The sequence below is a fragment of the Manacus vitellinus genome, unplaced genomic scaffold (genome assembly GCF_001715985.3).
Source record: "Manacus vitellinus isolate BGI_N305 unplaced genomic scaffold, ASM171598v3 scaffold_106_pilon, whole genome shotgun sequence".
Taxonomy (NCBI): Eukaryota; Metazoa; Chordata; class Aves; order Passeriformes; family Pipridae; genus Manacus; species Manacus vitellinus.
Window position 1 is genome coordinate 447,070 of NW_021938827.1, and position 6,067 is coordinate 453,136.

A 6,067-nucleotide genomic window follows, 5' to 3' on the forward strand; every position below is an offset into this window, starting at 1 on the left:
CTGGGATCCACCAGCCCTCATGCCCATCACCTTTCATGTTTGCTTAACACTGCTTCTAACCCAGGAGCAAATCCCATACTGCAAAACAGGATCCAGCCCCTGGTCTTTTTATTTTTCCTCTTTTTTTATGATTATCTTGAACAAAAGGCATAAAGAAAAAGGAAAAAAAGAATGCCAATGGTTTCACAGATGAGCAAAGCAGCCTGAGACTGCACCTTCCAACTCAGCTCTCGGGAGCCAAGAGCAGATCTCCTCAGCCACACCACACTGCTCCGTCTCCCTGCTCCATTTCTCTGCAAATTGTTTCTAAAGCATCATCACAAATCCAAAAAAGCACATCCTGCCATCACCAACCCAGTGCCACTGTCAGAGGGGAGCTTCATTTTCGTATCCCTGCAAAGATACCAGTGGAACAACTCCAGATTTTACATTAGTGTCACTTTACTGGGGGTGACTTTCAATTTGCTCCATTAGCAGCCCTGAAGTGACGCTGGAGCAGATCCAGCGGGAACGGTGCAGCCTGCCAGGGCTGAAGCAACTCCAGATTCCAGTAGAGTAACCCCATTGGAACAGGGGAGTCACACGGGAGAGAAGCAGAAGCTGCCCAATCTCTGCCATCTCCCACTGGCATGGCACAGGCAAGTCTGCCCAGCACAATTCCAGCTGAATTTTTCACCAGGTCAACTGACAGCAGAATATGACTTTGAGTTTCTACAGTATGTGAAAACCCACACTAAAACACAGAGATTGCTCCCTAACATCGTCAAAAGGGTTTTGGAAGAACCAGCCCACCCTGGCTCTGCTGCCACCAAGGAAGCCTTGCTGGGGCAGAGGCGGGATGGGACTCACTGTCCGTACACAAGTGATGATAAAGTGCATCCACTTTCCAGTCCAGGGTACCACTGTACAATGTCCATCACTGACGCTTCTTCAAGTATAAAACAAAAAAATGAGGTAAAGCAAAACTGAAAGAGCAAACAGGCCACCTCACCGCCCCAGCAGGGAAGGACCAGGCGCTTGATTCCACCAAGCACGAACTCCTCTGGAAGCGCGGGAGACATCGTGCCCTGCTTCCCGAAATGCCCCCGTGTGCCGGGAGGGTCCCAGGGAGGGATCCTGGATTCACAGTGCTATTTATATGCAGAAACCGAATGAGAACTGTCTTCATTCCTGTCCTGACCTATTGCATGGCTTTGCTGAGTGATGAATGCTGGTAACGGCTGCCCCGGCCACCTGAAGCAGGTGCCATCAGGGAGCAAGGGGCAGCCACCACGCTTCTTGAAGGCTTTGGGATCTGTGTGGATGATCCCGAGCTGCAGGGCATCCCTGGGTTTGCTGTGGCTGAGCCACGACACAGAGGACAGGAGCAAAGGCTAAACCCAGAGGGAACCACCTTCCAAGCGTGTTTTCTTTGTGGCACTGAGCTTTGCTAACAACGGCATTGGCGCTTGGTCATTTCTTTCTGAGTTCTATCCTGTAAAGAGATTTTGATGCAGCAAAAAGCATCACCAATGCTCTGCAGAGAAGTGCTAGCCTGGCTCTCAAACACATGGAGCAGCTGGCGGGGGCATGGGGCACATCCTGCCCCACCACCAGAGCCAGGGCTGCGCTACCTTGCCCTGCAGTGCCCAGAGTGGATCTGCCATCTCTGGAACACTCCACCACCGTGCACGGCCCTGCCAGCCAGCCCAGCACACCACCATGCACCACCAGCTCAGCGAGCCCTCAGTCCCACTCTTTGCACTGCAGGGACTCAGGATATGGCCAGAGCCCAACACGCTGTGCCGGTCAAGAGTGACCTTCAGCCTCCTCCTCGCTTTCGCAGCCAAAAACCAGGTGTGTGCCACAAGTGTCCCCCTCCCATCAGCAGGACAGTGTCGGGGCGGCTGTCAGGAAGCAAAGCTGTGAGATCAGGGATGCCACGGCTCGGCACAGCTGTGGGAAGGACCTCTTGGGTCAGCAGGGACTTTTGCAAAGATCTCACCTGCAGCTCCAATGCTAGAACCTGATGGTTTGAGGCTGAGTAAGGAAACACCCGACAAACCAAATCTGGCCTCCTGGGAGGTGCCAGATGCCAAGCAGGAGCTCGTCCCAAGGCTCATGGCATCTTCCGGTGCAACGCAACCAGGGCGAGAGAGAACCAAAAAAAGAAAGAAAACAAAGAGGGAACAAACCAACTCTAGTGCCCTGTCCCTGCCCCGTGCAAGGGCAGAGCCTCCGCACGGCACCTCGCTGCCTTCGAGCTCTGTCCATCACCTTACAGAGGGGAGATCACCCAATCTTCCTTTCCTTCGCCTTCCCACTCAGGACAGTCCCACCTGCCCGTCTCGGGACCCTCCCACACCTTTGGTGCTTGGAGAAGTTCAAAAACCAAGAACAGTCCAAGGAAAGTAACAGCAACTTTAACATTTTTCTGCAATTTCCCACTTCAAGCCCAAGGCTGGAAGTCAGAATAAGGCAAAAATTAATGGCCTAAAACTTCCTTATTTGTTCTGTGACTAGCCAAATCTGTCTATTTTTATTAAAAAAGCAACATAAACCCCCAAACGTATCTTTTTAAAAAAATACATATTATTAGATCCCTTTTTTTTTCTTTTTTTTTCCCCCTCTATAAAAATAGCTTCAGGACTTTGATTGACAGAAGGTACCAGTCGGTGGCTGTTATTTTCTTAGGCTTTTGGTTGTTTATTTGTTTGCTTCAGAAAAATAGGACCAAAAAAAGATGGAATTCCTGGGGAAGTAAGTTAACAATGATCATGTTCACAAGCTTATTTTACATTCTGCTCTGTCTGGGATCACTTGGATCTACTATAGATTAAACAATATGGATAGCATCTACTATTTGAACTAGTTAATTTTTTTTTAATCTTTACTCTAGGATTATATGAAATAAATTTGAGTGTTTATTATTATTAACTTTTTTTAATACCCATCAACACAAACTTTTTTTCTTCTTCTCCTTTTTGGTTAAAAACAAACAAACAAACAGAAAAAAAAAAATCTTATTTTAAAATGCTTCTTTGAAAGGCAACAGAGCAGAAGCATCGCCCCGTCTTCCTGCTACTTTGGGACAGGGAGAGGGACACGGGCTGGATTTGGAGGTTGAGTGACCCAGCCCATGGGGACGTCATGGCTGCTCAATGCATCTGTAAAGCAGCTCCTGGGCCAAGATCCCGTGAAATGCTCCGGGATGTGCTGGAGCCAAGCACATGCTGAAGTGCTATCCTGGATTAAAGCAATCCCAGAGCCCAGCCAGGAGCACTCCCCTCGCTCTGGCTGTCCCTACGATCCATGTCTTACAGGAGCTGTGCCCACACTGGCTTGAGGGAGCACATGGGGTGACATGTCCCTACCTAGGATGGGATGGAACTGGCCAGGAGCTCTGTGTAAGCTCAGCCTCTGGCTGCTCAGAGCACCAGGACAAGCCCACAGCTCTGATCTGGCTCAAGCTACAAAGGGAAGATCACGGATGTTCTCAAGATAACACCTGGCCTGAATGCTGGGACCAAATCCTCCTGTCCCTGCATCCTGCCCAGGGCAGGGAGAGATGGAGCCAAAGTCTAAAGGGAGGCAACAGAAAGCATCCACCCCCCTGATCTGCAGAGCCCCCTGTGAGTGCCCTCTGGCCAGGGGTCCGTGCTGGAACTGGCCATCAGTCCCTCCCAGCGAGGCTGTGGAAAGGACCTTAAATCCTCTCACTACACTGGGCTCTCTGGAACCAGATCCAGGGCAAAACTCGCCCGGCTCTCTGAGATGGGACTGGGGTGGTAGTGCTGGGAACGAGGAGGAGGAGGGTGGAGAGGTGGTAACACAGCTTTGCCGTCTGAGGGCTTAGCGTTCTCCAAGCCCCTGTCCCAGGGAACCACAGAGGGAGCAAACTCTGTCCCTCAGTGCCCGCTCAGGCGGTGGGTCGGGTCAGGTTGAACCCCAGGACACCCACGGGTGCCCTGGAAGTGCTCGGCCACTGCAGGGCCTGGGCTCACCCGGGCCAGCACGGAGCAATGCTGCCCAGACACCACCCTGACCCAGCCCGGAGCCAAAGCCCAACCAGACCTTAACCCATTCCAAAGGGATTCCCAGACGGAGCAGCCACAGGATGGGGGCACAGGCTTGGGTTCATAGTGGTTTTTCTCTTCTACTTCTCTTGTTTTTAATTACTTTTTTTTTCTCTTTTTTTTTTTGTTTAAATACATCCAACTGTGTTAATTTCTTATTTCTGGAAAGGGCTATCTGCACCATAACTATCACCTTTACATACACACACGCACACACGAAAAAGGAAACATATATTAAAAACACTTTTTAAGCAATACTCTGGATACAAATGTATTTTTTAACCTACATATATTCTAAACCTTCTAAACTTTTAAGGATCACTTTATCATAAAATAAAATATCCTTTTTTCTTATAATAAATTACCTAATAAAAAGTATTTTTATTAGCCCAGTTCCTTGCTACATTTACATGTAATAAATGCATTTATTAAAATAGAATATTAAATTATAAAGAAATGTTCTAATTTTAAAATCTTAGTCTTTTTTTCCCTCCTCTCTCTCTCTTTAAAAAACACCAGGAAATGCATCAAAATAAACCCTTCAAACGCCAAACAAAACAGGTTGGAGCATTTTGATTTCAGAGGTTCACAATATTAACAGTCTGAGCCGTTGTATGTATGGAGATTATTATTTTTTTAAGAAAGAAAGAAAAGAGAAAAAAATAATAGATATCCCTCCAGCTGAAAAATACTTTTGCAAATGGGAGCTAGGACAAGATATTTTTATAGTATCTCCTCATTAAATATAAATCCAATTTTGGTTCTTTTTTTTCCTTTTGTTATGTATTATAATACACACTATTCTCTATATAATTTATGTCGATGAGGATGACATCACAGCATGATATTACTTTATCCCTCCGTTTCCCTTTGTCATGTTTTGTCACCCACTCCCCTGCATCGTCCCTTCTCCAGGAGTCCCCGTTCCCCCTGTGGCAGCTCACAAACACCGGCCGAGGACGCAATTTTGGGGGACATAGCACCACCCTGACACTCCGAGCATCCCATGGCCCTGGGTCACATCTCCCTGCTATGCCAGGACTGGGGAACCCCTGCTCCCACAGCCCTGGCGCCAGCTTGGCTCTGCCCAGGAAATCATGTCCACAAGGAAAGGTCATACGACGAGCCCCAAATCCAGCACAGCCCCAGCCCCCGCTCCTCAGTTTCAGCGTTTGGCAAAGCACGTGTGTAAATCCCAGTGGTGCTGAACTGGGGAACCGTGCTGGTCCCATCAGAGTCACTCCATCCCCCCTGCGGGGCTGATCCTGCCTGGACCTGGATGCCTCCTGCCAGCAGCTCAGCACCTTCCAACGCAGCTCTGCTCCCACCCCTCCGGATTTCCAGGACCTGCTCTCGGTCCCACCGCTTGTGCCCTTGGAGGCCGTGTTGCTGCCTTGCAAAACACCACCACTGGCATTCACCCAGCATGGCAGGGCACAGCGGGGGTCACCCGGGTCCCCTCCTTGGCTCCATCAGCCCCACAGGTTCATGGAAACCCCGGGGAACACCCCTGTCCCCAGCCTGGCCGAGGGGAAACCATCCTGCCAGTGAGAGTGCCTGTGCTTCACTTCACCACTCCCAGGAGCTGGCCTTGCTTTGGTGGGACACAAAGCCTCTGAGGGATTTTGCAGGATGGGGGTCTCAAGGACCAGGCTTCCCACAAGGGTCTTGCTGCTCCTAAACCAGAGGGAGGGAGAGCTGGGCAGCTTGGGGTGTTGGGTCCCAGCCCCATCTGCCTCCCTCCACCCCAGGTGCAAGTGGGGTGTTCTGTATCACCTCAGCACCCTGAGGGGGTTACCCCAGAGGCCTAGGAGGGATGTTGAGGGGGGTCACCAAAGGCATCCTAGTGGTGGGAGGGAAGGGGAGAAGTGCAGGGACCCTGCTTGGTGGGTGCCACAGAGATGGGACGGATGCAGGAGGAGGGGGCTGTCTTTAGTTGTCGTTATTGCTGGTGAATTAGACCAACAAGCCATTTTTAGTCACCTATCAAGGAAGATACAAGTCAGAGCAAA